Source organism: Prosopis cineraria, unplaced genomic scaffold (genome assembly GCF_029017545.1).
Source record: "Prosopis cineraria cultivar Desert tree isolate PC_DT_omini unplaced genomic scaffold, ASM2901754v1 PC10, whole genome shotgun sequence".
Lineage (NCBI taxonomy): Eukaryota > Viridiplantae > Streptophyta > Magnoliopsida > Fabales > Fabaceae > Prosopis > Prosopis cineraria.
The window spans coordinates 10,769,352-10,790,100 of NW_026555341.1; the positions used below are offsets into that span (position 1 = coordinate 10,769,352).

The 20,749-nt window shown below is 32.2% G+C and overlaps 2 pseudogenes; both read left to right on the plus strand.

Annotated features, from left to right (window-relative positions):
* Window positions 1-3,120: 3,120 nt before the first annotated feature.
* On the plus strand, window positions 3,121-9,480 carry LOC129322102 (probable mannitol dehydrogenase; annotated as a pseudogene).
* A 6,161-nt stretch (window positions 9,481-15,641) lies between these two features.
* Window positions 15,642-17,620, plus strand: LOC129322758 (probable mannitol dehydrogenase; annotated as a pseudogene).
* The last annotated feature ends 3,129 nt before the right edge of the window (window positions 17,621-20,749 follow it).

Here is a 20,749-nt window from a genome sequence, read left to right on the forward strand (position 1 = left end):
CAATGGAGAATTCACAGTCAAATCAGCTTATATAGCCTCCCAATCTATGGAGTGGAACAATATGATGAGAAATGGAAGTAATCATCCAATCGAAAATGTTGACCATGTTCTCAAAGAGTGCACTTTTGCTTTTAAATTTTGGAAGAAGATTCTGCCATCTGATTTATATGCCGAATTCTAAAAGGACACTAATGATTTGTGGATGCTCAATTCTCGGAAGTCAAAAAGTATGGATATCTGCTGGAAGATTGGATTCAGTATCATTTGCTGGAAGTTTTGGGAGGCTAGAAAACCAACAGATTTTTGCTGACTCAACAACCACAGCAGATAACTTTCTCGTATACACTAGAGTCTTAGCTAATAATCATACCTTTACAGTTTACTTACAAATCTCTGATGTAATTTTTGATTTCTCCAGTTGCCTCTTGTACAGGTTTTTCACTTAATGAAATTCCTTTTTACTCCCAAAAAGAAAAAAAGAAAAAAAAAAGCCTTTAGTATGCTTCTATTTCATTTCATCAGGTCGTTCGACGTCACTTTCCTCGTCGGCGGAAGGAGAACATGACACAGTGGTGCGTTATAATATTCTATGACCTACGATACGAGCCCTCCACTTTTGAGTGGTCTTGGCTAGGGAGAAATCAGAAATTGGTGAAAAGGTGTACGTGGATTCGCGGAACCTTGTCGCCCTTCAAAGTTTAAAGGGAGAGTTACTTAAAATCTAATTCAATATAATTACTTACTTCTAGTTTTCTTGACGATTGAGTTTAGAAGAATGACAACATATTATATTTTAATTAATTATTTTAAGTGGTACTTATGTATAATTTTCTTGAGTTTAAAATTAATAAGATATTGAAAAGTAAAATGATCATTATTGTTAAAGACATTAATTTAAGGATTAATTGTCAAAATCATTGTGAAACTGTGATCAAAATGGTTATAAACAAATCATTTTATTAAACCAGTTAAAAAATAGTTTAACAATTTATTGATTCATTTAGGTGGGTTGCTCCGAATTTCTATACTATAGTTCAAACAACTTATCAAATTTTTTTACTCTAAAAACATTAAATTATGTTTCATTTTTATTCTAATAACTTTAATTTTTATGAAGTATATAAACATGAATTAATAAAGGTATAATTGAATTAACAGGAAAAATATAATCTTTGATTTCTATAGTTTTATCGGATTTTACTTTTAGTTCTTATAGTTTTTTTCAGTATTTTTGATCTTATAGGACTAAAACCATTGAAAAAAAAAATAAAAACTATAGGGACCTAAAAAACAAAAGTTGCTTAATCTTTTAAAACTATAAAAACTAAAAACACTGAAAAAAACTATAAGGATTAAAAACAAAACTGGATGAAACTATAAGTATTATTAAGTTGTCAAAGTGTGAGTGAATTTAAGATGATGTTAAAAGTTTCATGTCAAAGTTGAGGTTAACCACTAATACATAAGAAAGAAGAATAACTCATAAACTTAAACCGTAAGGTTTTGAGCCAAAATATAATATCTTTATATTAATATCACTTGTTTTTCCTTTTCCACATGGTCGCTAACCAGTCTTAACAAGTGTATAAACATAATTTTTTTAATTTACATAAAAAAATTATTTAAAACACTTTATATAAAAGATCGGAGGGAGTTTAAATTAAAAAAAAACTAGTTAAAATTAGTTACTCCAAAAGGATGTATAAAATAAAAGAATTTTTTTTTCCATGGGAAAACATATAATTTAGAACGGAGGGCTATTATAGTATTTATGCTCAAAAAGATTGTTACGTGTCGTAGATATATGCAAGTTCATAAATAGTATAAATAATGGAAATATATTACACTTATATGGTACTTTACCTGGCCTCCAGCACATCTGGAGTTTGTATAAATTTTATACCTTGGAGTACCAGTGAAGTACCCGACGTTACAATTAATGGGGGCAACTGTAAATAAATGATCTTCAATATAGTTAATAATTTTAGTTCTAATCAATGCTTTCATAAAATGCATGTATATGTACCATATTTTAAAATTTCTGATTCAATCACTAATAACAAGGCACCAAAAACTAAATTAATCAAGGTATTTAAAATGGACTGATTATTGAACCAATCAAAGCACTAGGTTATAGGTTGGCCAATCGTTCATGATTAAAATAATATAATTAAAATAAAAAGACATTAATTATAAAAGTATTCAATCAAATTCAAGATTAATCTCTTATATAAGGTACCAATACAACAATAATAATAAAAATATTTTTAGCCATGGATTTTAAGGAGTTAAATTTCAAATAAGTTGACTTAAGAAAACTCAAGCATTGAATGAACTGAGATTAGATAAAAAGCTTCACACACACGCACAATTTAAGAAAACTCATGCATTGAATAAACTGAGACTAGATAAAAGCTTCACACACACACACAATTTAAGAAAAGAGCTAAGCCAAGTTTGAACGTAGAGAGGGTGGCCAACATCGAATGTCCTCTATTATGTGATTGATCTCTAATTTCAGCTGAGCTAAACTAATTAGTTGACCCCCCCCCTTTTTTTAGTTGTTTTGGGGTTTTTAAAGGCAAAATGAAACTTAGTTAACCCGACTAACCCATTGGATATCCGGTTTACATCGAATTGAACCAAGTTGGCTGGGTTAGCATGAAAACAAGATCGATGGAGAGGTCAATTTATCGGTTTTCAAGTTAACCCAACCAATTCGGTTTGGTTTTTCATACAATGAAATTAATCATCAAACTGTTTAAGGATTAATGGTAAAAAAAAAAATACTGTAGTCCATTTATGGTTAGAGTGATCAACAAACTATTTTATTAAACTAATTAAAATATGTTCAATAACTTGTCGGTTCAACTGTGAACGAGTTGACTCGGATTTCAAAATATGTAGACGTTGATGAATGTGGTATCCGTATATGGAGTCTGGGCTATCCACAAAATCCTTTGGATAGTATGAAAATTTAAAACCACAGATGATGGAACAGCGGTTTTTGGTTGAGCAGTAATGAATTTTATTTATTGCGCCATGTGTTCTCTTCATTATGATATCACCCACCACGTTGAAGCCACAGCTCTAGATTCTAGTCACTCTTACCCTCATAAATCATAATACACCCCTCTCGTGTCTCTTCTCATCATCTTTGTTCTGTTTCCATCTGAAACCCAAGATCTCACTTCCAATGGCGGTGCAACCAGACGCTAAGCATCCCCGTAAGGCTTTTGGATGGGCGGCCAGAGATCCTTCCGGTCTTCTCTCCCCTTTCAACTTCTCTAGAAGGTTTTCCGTCTCCCCCTTTTATTATGATCTATCAAGTCTCACATGTAAAGTGATTAGAGTTGATTAGACTGGCCTGAAGTTCAAGACTCTTTGGTAAATTACATATGGATGCTTTCAAGAACTCAGTCTCTAGTTGTTATTGGAAAATCATGAAAACACTTCCAGGTGTTTGATTTTATTCCTTTATCATATGGTGGTCCAGACTACAGATCCTTAGTTGCTTGACCAAATATTTTGAGAGTTGGTTTGTTTGACCTTATGGTCGTCGTGTTGGCGTTGTTTGTTTGAGTTTGTTCCTTTTTGCAGGGAAACAGGGGAGAAAGATGTGGCATTCAAAGTGTTGTACTGTGGAATATGCCATTCGGACCTCCACATGTTGAAGAATGAATGGGGCATCTCCGCCTATCCACTTGTTCCTGGGTATGCTATGTCCTGGCCAGTAACTGTCCTCTTTTATACGATCCTCGTAATCATTTGATCCAAATGTCACCGGTGATAAAAAAAAATTAGATCCAAATTTGGCCGACGCAAAGAGTCCAAGACCTGTCTTTAAAAAACAAAAAGTTTTCAACTCGCTTTACTGTTTTTTTATAGATTACGTTGCTCAACTGTCAGCTTAATCTATTTGAAAATTCTGTTTCAATGTGGAATAAAATACTTACTCACAGAAGGTCTTATAGATCCCTGTCCTTTTCATGCATCAGGAACATGTACATCATAATTTTCAGACTAGACTTTGACGGGCCTTTTTTCCTATTCTCAGTGAAGCATTTGTGAATATATCTCTTACAAACATCGTTCAATTCATCTGATTGTAAACACAGGCACGAGATTGTTGGTATAGTGACAGAGGTGGGGAGCAATGTAGAAAAATTCAAAGTTGGAGACAAGGTTGGGGTGGGATGCATGGTTGGGTCCTGCAAATCCTGTCAAAGCTGCTCCGATCATCTTGAGAACTATTGCCCAAAAATGATCCTCACTTACGGTGCTAGGTATGTGGATGGATCTGCCAGCCCTGGAGGCTATTCTGATTTGATGGTTGCAGATGAACACTATGTGGTTCGAATCCCGGATGCTTTACCTCTTGATGCTGCAGCTCCTCTGCTTTGTGCTCGAATCACAGTGTATAGCCACTGAAGTATTACGGCCTTGACAAGCCAGGCCTTCATGTGGGTGTGGTTGGTCTTGGCGGCCTTGGTCATCTGGCTGTCAAATTTGCCAAAGCTTTTGGGGCTAAGGTTACAGTAATCAGTACATCTCCTAACAAGAAGAAGGAAGCCATCGATCGTCTTGGAGCTGACTCATTTGTGGTCAGCACTGAGCCAGTTCAGATGAAGGTGTCACTGTTAGAAACTTGTTTATTTATTGCATAGTTCTATATATGAAATATCAGATGACTCTTTTCTAATCACTGATATGTTCACATCTGTCTAGGATGTATTAGGAACTTTTGATGGAATCATTGATACAGTTTCTGCAACCCATCCTCTGTTGCCTTTGATTGGTATGTTGAAGTCTCATGGGAAACTTATAATGCTCGGTGCACTGGAGAAGCCTCTGGAGCTGCCAGTCTTACCTTTACTCATGGGTAATTATGACATGTTGATCAAGATTAAGGTTTTGAGTAATCAAAAGAGCATCATGCAATTTGAAGTAACTTAATTTTGAGTAAGAGTTGTTGGTGTACTAATTTGAAGCTTACAAGTTTTGGAATGTTTTGGCAGGGAGAAAGACAATAGCTGGAAGTGCCATTGGAGGGATGAAGGAGACACCAGAAATGATGGATTTTGCTTCTGAACTCAATGTGAAACCAGACATTGAGGTTATTCCTATAGATTATGTGAACAGTGCAATGGAACGTCTTCTCAAAGCAGACGTCAAATATCGCTTCGTTATCGACATTGGCAACACCTTGAAGCCAAGCCATTAGTTCTGCATGCAGTTCCAGATTTTGCGAGATGATGATGATGCAGGATTCTGCCAATTATTAATTAATTCTGTAATATATAGTATATATATATACATATACCATTGGTGTCTTGTTGGTTGAGCTTCATAAATTTAATTTGATGGTTTATGGTTCTTGTTGAGTATGAAGAGGTGGCGATTCAAAGTGAGGAACACACACCTGTCGCTATTGGATAAGTAACAAGTGTTTTTGGTGAACGTAACAGTGAGGCTTAAATTTGAGACAATTTCAGTTTCACTGTTAAATTAAATCAAATATCCATTACTTAGAAAAAAATAAGGTTTAGTGTGCAATTTTTTTTTTCAAAATTCTACTACCCCTATCTCTCATACACTTTTTTAAGGAAAATTACACATCAAGTCCCATTTTAAAAAAAAAAATTAGCAAATGTTTGGTTTAATTTAATGAGGGCAAAATTATCTCAAATTTAATTGTTTAGAGCTCAAAATATATGTTTATAATTTAAATCACCCCTAAAAATATAGTTATAAGTTTAAATTATATATTAACATTTTTTTTAAAATCTATGCGGTTATGCCAACATTTTTTAAAATTAATAGTTACAAAATACATTTTCTTTCTCCTTTTAAGATCTTATTTTTATCTATTCATTAGTTGATCATTAAGTCTCACAGACGTGCATATATTGAATCAAAATATCTTTATTTAAATATAAATGTTAATTAAATAACATTCAAGTTATCCGGATAGTACATATTTTTGTTTTACCTTTTCATATTCATATTTAAAATTTTCCAGTTATGAAAACTTAGATATTTAGTATTTTTTAAAAAATTAAATCCATAAATTATCTAAAATAAAACTTAATGAAATAAGAAATAAATTATTCAATATAAATTATATTTATTTTTCATTAAATTTTATAATTTAGTATAATATTTTTAAATTATTTATTTAAATTTTTCTTATCTAATTATTTTAAAGTTCCTTTATTGAAAGAGAGTATACAATTAAATTATAAGGGTAAATTAATAATTTTTAATTTTTCAACATAATTACAAATTAAAAACTAAGTATATTAGAATTTTTAACTGAATATTTTTAACAATAATAAAAATTGAACTGTATTGTAAATTTTGAAATCAAATGAGAGGTCAATATATAATCTTAGCAAAACAAAATGTTTATGATTATATTTTACTCAAAAATAATAAAAAAATGATCACCTTTTAGGCTTTACCGTTATTTATCCCAGTCTGTAAATCAGACACCAAATTCAAAGTTTATATTTTTGTAACAAACTCCAAAGACAAATCATGATCTGTTAGCATAATTTTTTATTAATTTGATATCGATCCCTATCTTTTTTATTTTACCAGCAAAAGTATTTCACATGCAAAGCAAATAGAATTACAAATACTAAGGCCATATTTAATTACTAAAAAAATGAAATTGATTGACAAAATGAAGTAAAAATGAATTTAATCACCATTAATTCTCCCCATCATGATAAATATAATAAAATTAATTAATATATATTATAAATATGAAAATCATTATACTTTTAAAAAATTTCATGAATCATGATTCTAAAATTTATAAATTAAATTGCTCGTTCTTCTTAATTCATTTTATTTTATTCATTTCTAGTACGTAAACAGTAGCTGAGAGTTCAGAAACGGAAACATATAAACCAGTACAAAACACTAATGAAGCAATAAAACATAAACAACACAATGCATCCAAGGAATTAGCCGATGCTTTCACGGTTCGCTTCCTGGAAACGCTGGTCATTATCAAGGGTACTATCCATGGTTGCTTCCTGAAGAATGATAAGAGCCAGAGGAGGTAGCGGTACAGAAACCAGACCATGAGGTAACAAAGCTAAGGCAGCTAAACAGTCTGCTGCAGAATTTCTCTTGTGAGAAATAGGAGACACAGAGATCATTCTTCGATCCACAATCTATTCAAGCACATCAGACAAAACCTCACGGTACTTCCAGGGACATGCTGAGTATTTCCGCCACTGAATAGCTTCGAAAACATCAGCACAATCAGTCTCAATAGTTATAGGAATACCTTCCCACAAATCACTAAGCATAACCTCCTTCTTCACTGGCACCTCAATACTCTTAACACTTTCAATTCTCGTTTCTCGTTTTGCCAACATTAACTGCTCCCAATACTTGGACCCATTATCACCTTCTTCAGCATGAAAAGTCGTTCACGCGTCCATAGGTACATCAAACCACGCGCCACCATTCTTCCTCGGCGATCCTCCTCATCCCAATCCGGGAGCACCTTGGCCGGTGCATCATCTCTATCCCGTGCTGCAGTAGTTGCCAGCGATGGTCCATATCATCTCGATGACTCGATCCCTATCATGTCATGATCACCCATCTCAATGAATGAGCTCTCTTTCACAGCTTGCAGAACCCCCCAAACAAAAAAAAAAAAAACAAAAAAAGTGTTCAGAAGGAGAACTAATTAATAGTATCCATCACCATGAAAACTTAAAAAATTTCTAATTAACTGAAGTATCTGTGAAAAGGATTTAAATCATCTAAAATTAGAATTTGTGAATTTCATTGAAATTTAAAAAAAGAGAGAGAATATTTTATATTTCCTAAAAATAATAAAACAATGAAAAAAAAACTAAAAATAACAAAATTCACACATCCCAATTTCAGAGGATTTAAATCCTTATAAAATTTGACACCTAATGAGACAGTATGGTTGAGAAAAGGAAACCTCATCCGATCCTCATCAAATACGATGCCTCCTCTCCTATTAGACTTTATTTCAATTTAATATTTGATTGTTCACAAAATTGGCAAGACAAGAATATGAAGTATTGGTACTACAATTTTTTACATATAAAGATTTTGATTTGTAAAAGTGTAGTTAAAAAATTAAAGTGAAAGCAATCATGGCTGATCTTTCGATTATGTAAGGGCATTGTTTATTCCATCAAGTCAAGTATATATAACACAGATTCAGTAGTTATATTTATTTTTCATAAGAGAATAAAACTTAAACGAACATACTTCTCCAATGTTGAGATTTTTAATTTATATCAAATTAACTTTTTATAAAAATATGAAGCACTTTCAATTAATTTGCACTACTAAATTTATTAGTCAATGTCAATGAGATTAAAATTAATTTTTTAATATTTGTTTTTGTTTAATAAGATGTCTTAATTAAAAAATACTATGAATTATACCCTTTAATTAAGTACGTAGATGGCACTATGACACATGGAGGCTACTCTGACTTTATGGTTGCGGACGAGCACTTTGTGGTTCGCATTCCAGATGCTTTACCTCTGGATGCTGCAGCTCCTCTGCTTTGTGCTGGAATCACAATGTATAGCCCTTTGAGATACTTTGGTCTCGACAAGCCAGGCCTTCATGTGGGTGCGGTTGGTCTTGGTGGCCTTGGACACATGGCTGTCAAGTTTGCGAAAGCCTTTGAAGCTAAGGTCACTGTCATCAGCACGTCTCCAAACAGAAGGAAGGAAGCCATTGAATATCTAGGAGCTGGTTCCTTCGTTGTCAACCGCGATCAAGATCAGATGCAGGTACCTATATCACAGATCTGCTTATATATATATATATATATATTATTATTATTATTATTATTATTATTATTATTATTATTATTATAAGGCACAATGCATAGTCTTAAGAAAAATCAGATCTTCTAATTAATCTTATTATGTTCAATTGTATGTATCTGTCGTGGCTGCAGTGGGGACTTTGGATGGGATCATTGACATGGTTTCTGCACAGCATCCCCTCGTGCCTTTGATTGGTCTGTTGAAGTCTAATGGAAAGCTTGTTTTGGTTGGTGCACCAGAAAAGCCACTAGATCTACCAGTGTTCCCTTTACTTGCTGGTAAATGTATGAAAATAATTACCATATAACTCATCATGTATGTTTCCAGTAATGCGTTAGTGCAGAAATAAAGAACTGAATAAACATAATGATTTGAAGATTGGAATGGATATGTGAATCTTACAAGTGTTCCAACATATTGGCAGGAAGAAAAATGGTAGCTGGGAGTGCTGTGGGAGGGATGAGGGAGACACTAAGAAATGGTGGATTTTGCAGCTAAGCACAATGTGAAACCTGATATAGAAGTTGTTCCAGTGGATTATGTGAATACCGCAACGGAGCGTCTGCTTAAATCTGATGTCAAATATCGTTTTGTGATTGACATTGGAAACACATTGAAGCCAGCCACCTCTTAGTTGATAGCAAGATTCAAGATTTTTGGGAATGTCTTGGACGAGAGCAATATATTGAGAGTTCATTATAAAAAATTATTTGTGTGGGAGGGGTGGAGCCAGGGCCTCATGTCAAATAGGTGCAAATTAATTTTAAAAATAATAATTCAAAAATAATTATTTAATATTTTTTTAAAAAATATTCATATATTTTATAATTGTCTCTTGCTTATTGTCAAATGCTATTAAAAATATTTCCTTCCATATTAAAAAATATATTTATATATAAAAAAATATAAAAATAATTAACCAGAAACTTAAAAAAAATATATATTTTTTCTAAAAATCAATATGGAGTTAATGAATTCGAACTAGGCTTAAAATAAAACATTTACAAAAAAAAATATAGCTTTCAAGGGGTGCAAAATTTTGTGACTGGAGAGGATAGAATAACAAAATCTATGCTACTTATTTGTAATTTCTTTTAAATTAAATGGGCATATGTGGCTCAGCAATTGGTAGTGTTAATGTTTAGCTGGCCTGTTGTATTATTGATACTGATATACGCTCATTCCTTTTTGACTTTTCGTGAGGGATCACGTATTTTAGATGTTATAGTTTTGTACATCTAAATGAATGTAGGTTCAGTTGTACAATATATATATATATATATGAGAGAGAGATCACCTATCATATCACGGAAATGATGAGAAAATGAAGTTTGATGACAACCTTTTTACATTTTTCTGGGGTTTTTCTTACCAAATATAAATATTACTATTTTGAAGAATGTATAACTCTAGATGTTAATTGACGTCATATACAAATTAAATAAATCATAGAAGAAGTTGAAAAATATTCATTAATTTCATTTGTATCATAAATTTATTTTAAAATCAATAAAACAATATTTTAATTTATACATCCTTTGATTATATAATAGCAATTCATGATTCATGAGGCTTTCAAACAAGGCACCCACGCCTATTTTCAAATTTCATCACCTAACAAATTGGATATCACGGATGTCACCAAATAACGTCTCCATCTCCACCTCTGCTTTTGTTGCTTTAATAGCTACGTGCACATACTTATCCACTCATCCTCCTACGTGCTAATTCCTCCTCTTTTTTGCACAAAACACCACCAAAACAACTCCTCTTGCGAATACATCGAATCAAATCAGTTCATCGTACATAAAACTTGACTAAACCAGATTCTTATCTAAAATCCTTAGGGCCCACCCATTTGGTTATTGGAAAGGAAAGAAACGTGATTGATTAAAGTAATAAAGACAAAAATATAATGATCAAGATATGGTGATATTAGATTGTCCAAATATAAGTGGATATAAAATAATGTGAAAAGTATCATATCAAATAAATTTGAGCTTAATAACTAATATATAATAATGAGGAAGGACCTATAAACATAATGTCCTTCTACAGCTCTTATTAGGAATTAGGAAGTAAACAAATAATCAACGAAAGGTTGGGCTCTGATACCAGTTGCTAGAAATGGTAAGCGACCACCTAAGAATAGAGGCAGAGGAGAGACAAGTAAGAGCAATAAAAAAACACTGCATATTAATTCAAAATCTTAAAACTCAAGTTTATGGGTCTTTTTTTTTAATTATATATTAGTTATTAAGTTTAACTTTATTCGATATGAGACTTTTTACATCATCTTATATCCTCTCACACTTGAACAACCTAACAGGTAAGAATATAAGTCAACAATGTTTATGAGAGCATAATAGAGTAATTTAATTCACAAAATTAAAAGTTATAATCAGTTTGTGGAGGGTGTGATGCATGATTCTTATATTTGTGTTATGTAACATTTGATCTTATTATGTTTATCGTGAGAAGAGGCTAATTTAATTCATTTTTATTTTTATTTATTTAATTCATTCCATTTTGATTCTTTTCAACAAACAAACTGCTTCTTGTAGCTCTTCCAATAGCTTGATGTCATAGACGTGATGGTTACTTAGCTTGTTGGGGACAAAGCTGTGTCCTCTTGAGTACGCCATGGGAGAGGACCAAATTATCCCTACCAATTGAAGAGAATCGTCATTTTTTTTTTGTGAGAATATATGTCCGCTTGCTTTCATGCATTAATTTCTTCAACTTCAACACCCAAGTTCGTACGTCTTTATCTTTTACGGTGCATCGTTCCCCTCCTAAGCTCCATTCTCTTTCTTCTTCTGTATTGCTAACGAAAGTCTGATAGCCTTGCAATCCCTCACTTTCCTTCTCCCTTTGATTGATCACTAGTTAGCACCCTTTCTTTGTTAACGTCATATTACTCACTCTCCTTATTTTTTGGGTAAGACTTATATATTTAACTTTTTATACTTAATATACTTATATCCAATTAAATCATGACAAGTGAATCTTAATATGTTAATAAAATTAATAACAAGAATTTATTATAGAATAAATGATCCATATAAGATCCACATGTCTTTATTTAATTGAAAACAAGCACATTAAATATGTAAGGTTAAATATATAAATTTTCTCCTTTTTATTTCCCTCATAATATATTGCTTTTATTGATTTTTAGATTTTTATGATATGGTTCGTCATTTCTGTTGATCTGGTTATGATTTTTTTGTTGACTAGGTTTTAGTTTTATTGTTGATTCTTCGATGCCATGAATGGCAGGGGTGTGTTTTTTTACTAAGTCAATAAGGGTATTTTAGGGATTCCAAATTTATATACTCCCTCCATTAAAAAATGTAAGGCATTTTTTAAAGAATTAGATATTCAAAAATATAAAATATTTTTAGTCTTCATCATTACCTTTTTTTAAAAAGTGCTCCTATTAATAAATAATTTTATATTTATTATTGGGTATTTAATAGGGATAAATATGAAAAGATAAGATTAATTTAAAAGTAGGTAATTACTTTATTGAGGGGATGAAATTTGATTAAACATATTTTCTATTTTTTAACAGAGAGTATTTTTTTTTAGAATAAAACTCAAACGATCTTCACGAACCTCATTTACTTTCATTGACTCAAGTGTTCCTTCAATGTTTTTTTTTTTTTTTTGCCATTCCTTCAAAGTTATTTATAAGGTAAAGTAATAAATTTTTTATCCAGTGCATAAGATATATTAATGATTTTTCACAAATTTATTCTTTTATCCCTAGTTAGATATTAATAAGTGAAAATATGTTATTAAACTATGTATATTTAATATGATGAAATATGATAAAATTATAAGGTTATTAAATTTTTAGGGAGAGTTAATAATAAAATTTTTTTAATTTCTGTAAAATATGTCAAAACTAACTTAATTATAAATAGAATTGGATGAAGCATATCTTAACATATATCTAAAATTTAGATCGCTTGATGTTTCACGAAGAGGAGCAATTTGTAGTTTAAATATTTAATTTTTTTAAAATAAAATAAATGTACTTTTAATTTTTTTATGTATAAGGAGTAAGTTTTACTAATTAATTATCTTCTCCGCGATATTGAGGGCGCATGATAGAAAACTGAATTTTTATTAAAAAAAATATAAGGATATAGTAATTTGTTGGAAATTATATAAATAATCTGATTCGAGTCTTGCCTGATGATACCATCATTGTTATTAAGAGTTATTTTACCATATAGGTAATAGGATGACTGCAATAACTTCTCAAGATTAAACAAATTATTTTTGCAAAAAAATATGGTGCCAAAACAACAAAAATATGCAAACTGGAAAGAAGAACTCGAAGGATGGAAGATGAATACTCAAAAGAAGGTGGTGTATTCTAAATAAAGCCCATAATTTGGGCAGGTTGGTTTATTGTTCAACACTTTCAAGCTTATTTGGGTCAGTCCAAATACCTGAACCTTTTTAAAAATATTTTTTTATTTATTGAACCAATTTAAATTTTTAAATAATTTTGTTAAATAAAAAATATTATTTTAAATTTAAAAGAATAAAATAAAAAATAATAACACATCAACTTTGTACTTAAATAGTTATGTTATTGTTTTGTATTATTATGTGTAATTTATTCATAAATGTTTACTTTACTTGTAAATTAATGTCTTTGTTGTTTTAATATTACTCTTATCATAATCATATATAAATATTATATATATTAATTAAATTATATATTTTAATTCTGATCAAGTTGATCTCAATTCAATCATGATTAAACTACTAACTTAAAATTATTGTCCCAATTGTTCAAAGTTTTGATAGTTTTTAGGTAAACTATACTTTTTATTTTTAAGAATATGAGAAAAATAGTTATCATTATATTATATAAAATAAAATCATTTAATTATTATTAAAATACTATTTTTTTTAAATTTTTTTTTATTGAATTATTTATATTTTTAACCCCTATATATAAAAAGTATTTATTTTAGTTTATTCTTAATTTTTAACCAAGTCTAATATGGACGATAACCAAATAATTATCTAAAAATATTATTTTATTTATTATATTTATCTAATAGTAGAGCCGTGAATTTATATATGCCTGAATTTTATTTTTAATTTAAAATTAATATTATTATTTTATAAAAAAATATAAAATATATTTTTTAGATACGCAAATGATGTATAGGACTCAACTTTTTTAAAAAAAAATTGAGTCTTAAAGCATAACAATAAATATTTAAATATATTTAAATATTATTTTTAGATATTTCATTAATTAAAAATAATAAAAATATGAAAAATATAAATATTTAAAATTTTTTAAAAAATAATTATAATAATACACTCAAATATATGATATTTTAGTATAAAATAACATAAAAATTTAAAAATTAATTAATATTTATTATATTTATATTTTTTAAAAAATTATTTTTTTATGTGAGTATTCAAACCAAGCCTATTTAGGTTTAGCCTGACGAATAAACTCAAATATTAAAAAATTATTATTTTTTTGGCCTTGATTCAAAAAATTTTGGGTGAATTTGGATTGAATCAAATTATTGTCTCTAATTTTAAACACTCCACAATCATGCCTTATGTAGGCACTAAATGTGCATGAACATTGGGCGACATTTAACATCATTAAAATTTTTTATGGTTTCTAAACATTTGAGCACTAAATCTAAATTAGGAAACTCATCAAGACGTTACAGACTTCAAAAATCTAATATATTGAATCATTAATTATCATTATGCATTACAAAACTCTAAAGGTATGAATATAAATTAGGCAAGTCAATTTTTTTTTTGAAATTTGCAAAATATTTTCAGTAAAGGAACCCAATATCATATCTTACTCACGTACAACGTACGTATGTGTACATTCACTCATTTTGTTGGTTCATCTTAGTCTATGTACACTAGGCTTTCTTATCTTGAATAATGTGAGATTTTTTTTTTTACGCACATACATAAAATTACAACAATATTCACTTTATATACTCCAAGAAATTTATATATATATATATATATATAATATACAGTAGGAGTGCGTGTGTGTAAAGTAATTAGATATTTAAAATTCCAAGAAATTAAAATTATGGCGTGAAGGATATGATTGTTATGTTAAAAAATTCGTAGATGATGATGACGGCATGAGGTCAAAGTTCAAAGGACGTGGCTTCACGTGATTTTCAATCAAAGTCCAATTTAAGTGTGAAACTCCATTTATTTTTATTCATTAAAAAATATCATATTTAATTTATTTTTTTATATTAATAAAATTATATCTTTTAATAAATATTAACTACAGACTTTTTAAATTATTTCTCATAAGTTTATAATTTACAATTATAAGAGATAATTTATGAAAGCTTAATTAACATAATTAATAAAAGATATTGTAATTTAATTTTTTTTCATTTATATATATAATTAATATAATTAATTAATTTTTTTAAATTGTGTGACATCATTTTTTTCTAACAAATAAAAATGATGAGAATATACTATTAATCATTATTACACAGAATTGCACATGGCTGTTTGTTAGAAACGGCGTACCTTTTCCACACTTGGCACTTGGCAGGAAAATCCGAACAATGAGCCTCAGAAAATTAAAGCACTGAAGTCAGATCCGGGCGGACCTACACGTCCATGGGACTGGTGTGCGTCATCGAATACGTCAACACATTTCTCACCCCTTCTCTGTTAGTTGTTACTGCTAATTATAAATAGCACCTCCGTCATTTGTTCCTCACTCAATCCTCGTACCTTATTCGTGTCTGCTTCCTCATACCCCTTCGTAAATCTCGCTCCGACGCTGCCACTGATTCTCTTCCAGCTTCTACACTCCCTGTCCATTGATTTTTCTATACCTTTTTGCCTCTGCGAGTGTGACTGATACAGAATCGAAATAGCACAGATTCAAATTAAATGGCAGTACAACCTGAGTTCGAGCATCCAAGGAAGGCTTTTGGATGGGCAGCTAGGGATGACTCGGGGGTTCTCTCCCCTTCAACTTCTCTCGAAGGTATGTAGATCCTTGCAAGTGTTTCATCATAATGCTCGCTTTTGATCTAATATTCCATCATTTTTGTCGTTAAAAATAATCATTTATTTCACTTCTGCAGGGAAACAGGAGACAGAGATGTGACATTCAAAGTTATGTATTGTGGAATATGCCACTCCGACCTCCACATGCTCAAGAACGAATGGGGCAATTCCGTCTATCCACTTGTACCTGGGTTTATATTATTGATAAAATTTATATACCTGTTTGATATGAATTGAATGTCAAGGTTGAAAATGAACTTCTTTGATACAGGCACGAGATTGCTGGTGTCGTGACAGAAGTGGGAAGCCAGGTGCAAAAATTCAAAGTCGGAGACAAGGTTGGTGTCGGATGCTTGGTTGGGTCGTGCAGGTCCTGTCAAGGCTGTTCCAACGACCTTGAGAATCATTGCTCAAAGTATATTCTCACATATGGTGCCAAGGACGTCGATAGCACTACCACATATGGAGGCTACTCTGACTCAATGGTTGCAGATCAGCACTTTGTGGTTCGCATTCCAGATGCTTTACCTCTGGATGCTGCAGCTCCTCTGCTTTGTGCTGGAATCACAGTGTATAGCCCTTTGAGATACTTTGGTCTCGACCAGCCAGGCCTTCATGTGGGTGTGGTTGGTCTTGGTGGGCTTGGCCATATGGCTGTCAAGTTCGCTAAAGCCTTTGGGGCTACGGTCACTGTCATCAGCACATCTCCTAAAAAAAAGAAGGAAGCCATTAAACACCTAGGAGCTGACTCCTTTGTTGTCAGCCGCGAGCAAGATCAGATGCAGGTACCTATCACAGATCTGCTCACACACACACACACACACACACACACACACATATATATTATAATGCACAATACTTAGTCACAACAAAGACCAGATCTGCTAATCTTATTATGTTCGATCACTTGTATGTATCTATGCAGGCTGCAATGGGCACTTTGGATGGGATCATTGACACAGTTTCAGCACAGCATCCTCTCGTGCCTTTGATTGGTCTGTTGAAGTCTAATGGAAAGCTTGTTTGGTTGGCGCACCTGAAAAGCATCTAGAGCTGCCAGTGTTTCCTTTACTTGCGGGTATGCATATGAAAAGTATTACCATTATCATGTTTCATGTGATAGATTAATTTTGTTATGCAGACATAAGAAATGCACAATTCTCAGAATGATTTGAATATTACAATATAAATGTTTATTAGCTTACAAAGGTGGTAACATGTTGGCAGGGAGAAAGATGGTAGGTGGTAGCTCTATCGGAGGGCTGAAGGAAACCCAAGAAATGGTGGATTTTGCAGCTAAGCACAATGTGAAACCTGACACAGAAGTTGTTCCAGTGGATTACGTGAATACCGCAATGGAGCGTCTGCTTAAAGCTGATGTCAAATATCGTTTTGTGATTGACATTGGAACCACATTGAAGCCAGCCACCTCTTAGATTATAGCAAGATTCAAGATTTTTGGGAACGGCTAGAGGCCGAGTAGCAGATCGATACATATACTGATCAGAGTTCATTTGGAGCCAAAATAAAGACAATAGTAATATTTAGCCAGCCTCGCTCCTATTATGTTAATTTACGCTCTTTCTTTGTTGACTTTTTTTGTGAGGGATCTTGTTTTTGATATCGTCGCTTTTTATAATTAAATGAATGAAGGGTTATTAGTTGTCCGAGATTCATCAAAGATTACTTATCAAGGAAATGAGAAAATGAAAGTTCTCAGGGAGACTTGCGATCAGATCGTCTATCGTTTTAATTTGGAAAAGAGACCAAGGATCGCTTACGTGCAAGCGTGTTAGCGTTTTGCAATGTAGCAGAGCAAATTCATCATGTGATGAAACGAAACTCTTAAATATATCAAATCTTAAGACGGCAAAAGTTTTCATTAGACTCTTCCACCAGTTTTTACTTTTATTCAAGACATCACTTGAAGCTGGAGAATTAAAAGTGTAACTCTTATTTTAAATACTCCCTCCATCCTAAATTATAAAATACTTTTAAAAAAGATTCAGTATTTTAAAATATAAGACATTTTAATAAAAATAAAATTTTATCAATAATATTTTTTTAATATTGTCCTTACCATATATTCTCTTCTTTTAATATTCTTTTATTAATGAAGCATTAAATGAAAGACATTTTAAAATTTTATATTTTATTTTGAAAATTAAGATTGTAAAGTGTGTTTAATAAATTTTATTAATATGTAAAATTTTATTTAAAAGTATCTTATAATTTAAAATAAAAAAATATTTTAAATGTGCTCATACATTGGTAAAGTACATATCTTTTTCACCAACATTTTTCTCTTGCGTGCGTGCGTGCGTGCGTGTTTGATGATAACCATTAATTAGGACTTTTTATTTTTTATTTTTGGGGTTTTGCGATCAGCTTTTTAACTTACTTCGTTACCCAATTTATATATATTACGGGCGTATTTATTGCTCAAAACTAAGTAGCACATCAAAATTCTTATGGTTTATTAGGATCCGACTTCACATTAGCCTCGATGCCCCCCCCCCCCCAAATGCGTAGTTCAAGCTGGTTTTTCTTTTTTGCCAACAAAAGAAAAAAAGAAATACATTAACCAACGAAGCAATTCATAACAAACACACAAGAACAGAAATGCAAAAGAAAAATAAAAAGTCAGCATCGCTAACTCCACCACGATCAAACTCCAATAAATGTTGAAGAGGAATCGGGGATTTAATGAATCAGAAGGGCACAATACTTTTAAAGAAGCATTAACAATCCAGTCGGTCACCAAATTCACTTCCCTAAAAATCCATAAAAAATGAAAATTCTTTAAAGTTATGTTTGGATAGGTAAATTTAAGTTGAAAATTTAGATTTAAAATCTTACATTTGAAATTCATAAATTCTAAATTCTTTGTTTGGATAATATAAAAAATTTTAAATTAAAATTTTAAAATCTTTTGTTTGGATCTAACGTAAAAACCGAAAAAATTAGTCAAACTTGATGATTCGAATGACCAACTTCCAACGGGATCAGACAAATAAAGCCGACTGGGACTGTGGCACTGGTGATGATCAGGATAGGAACTCTGACTTCCACCAGGATCGAATCATAGCAACAACGGGGACGAGACGACTGACTTCCATTAGCACTGGATCGATGACGACAACTGAGATCAGAGGTCGACTTTTATCAAGATCGAACCAACAGCTACAATGAGGACAGGACGACTAAGTTCCACCAAGACCAAACCGATGGCGATGACAAGGATCGAACAACCGACTTCCATAAGCACTAGACCGACAACAATAATGGAGACCAAATTGAGGGGGATCACGGGAACCGGACGGTTGACTTTCACCAAGATGGGATTGATGGCTATGACAGGGATTAGACAGCTGATTTCCACTGGAACGGACAAACTATGACAACAAGGACCGAACCAATGGCAATAACAGGACTGAACGATTGACTTCCAGTTGGACCGAACCGATAGGGACTGGACAACAAACTTCCATCAGGATTGGACCGATTATGACAAGGGGATCAAACGACTGACTTCCATCGAGATCAAACCAAAGGCTATGACGAGGACCGAACAGCCAACTTTCACTAACACCAAGATCAAAAGGCCGACTTCCACTGGAATCAGATCGATGAGGACAACAAGGATTGGACCATAGGGACTAGATGATCGAGTTCCACCGAGATTGGACTGAGGGGGACAACAGGGACCAAACGGCTGACTTCCACCAGGACCGGACCAACAGTAATAATGGGGACCAAACGTAATTCTTCTACTAGGATCAAACTGACGGCAACAACTTGGACTAGACGGCCAACTTCGACCAGCACCGAACTGGACCGACGATAATGGCTATAAAAGGCAGCCTTCCAGTCCTCACTCGATGGAAGTGAGACTTTCGATCCTCATCATCGTCATTGGTTCAATCTCTATGGAAGTCGGCCATTCAGTCTGTTGGTTCGTTCCTTGTGAAAATTGGGCATTCGATCCCAATCATTCCCATCGGTCCACTCCTGTTGGAAGTCAGGCATCCAATCCTCGTCATCATCATCATCAATCCTGTCTTAGTGGAAGTCGGTCATCCCATCCCGATCAACAATGGCAGCTTGTTTTTGTGAACTTTAGCGATTCGGTCCAATTACTATTAAGAGGTCAATCAAGCCTTCATGCATTTGGGTCAAATTACAAAAGAGCTTGAATTAGAATTTGAAATAATAGGGGTTTAAAAATTATTTCAAATTATAAAAAAATTAAGGGAGAACTTGGATTTGGATTTGAGTCTAATCCAAATCCATACATTTTTAATTATCTAAATGATAAATTTGACTTAAATTTAAATCCAAATCTATGTATATCCAAACATAGTATAAGAGATTTCTCTCAAAGGGAATATTTTCAAACAGGACAAGAGATCTCCCATTACTCGGGGAGCCAAAGAAGAATTTAAGCAATTAACCATAACTTTAGAATCAGCATCAAAACAAGCCTTATTGATATAGCAATGAATAACATAGTCCAAAGCCAGGTCCAAGGCTATAAATTGTGCCTCCGTAGAGGAAGCTGCCTTACAAATAGTAGAAGATCCATCTAGCAGCCACCCATTGCAATCTCTGACAACAAACGATGCAGCCGCTTCCATTTTTTCCTCTAAAAATGCACAATCAGAATTGATTTTCAGACTATTACCCACGGGGGCAACCCATTTTGGAGGGGAAGCCCTATTAGATTGAGTAAAACTACTTTGCTCATCTTTAAACCAGTCATTAGCCATCCAAAATTCATGAAGCATCTCAAAAGCTCTTCTATTGACCAAAACAAGATTCGCCATAATGTG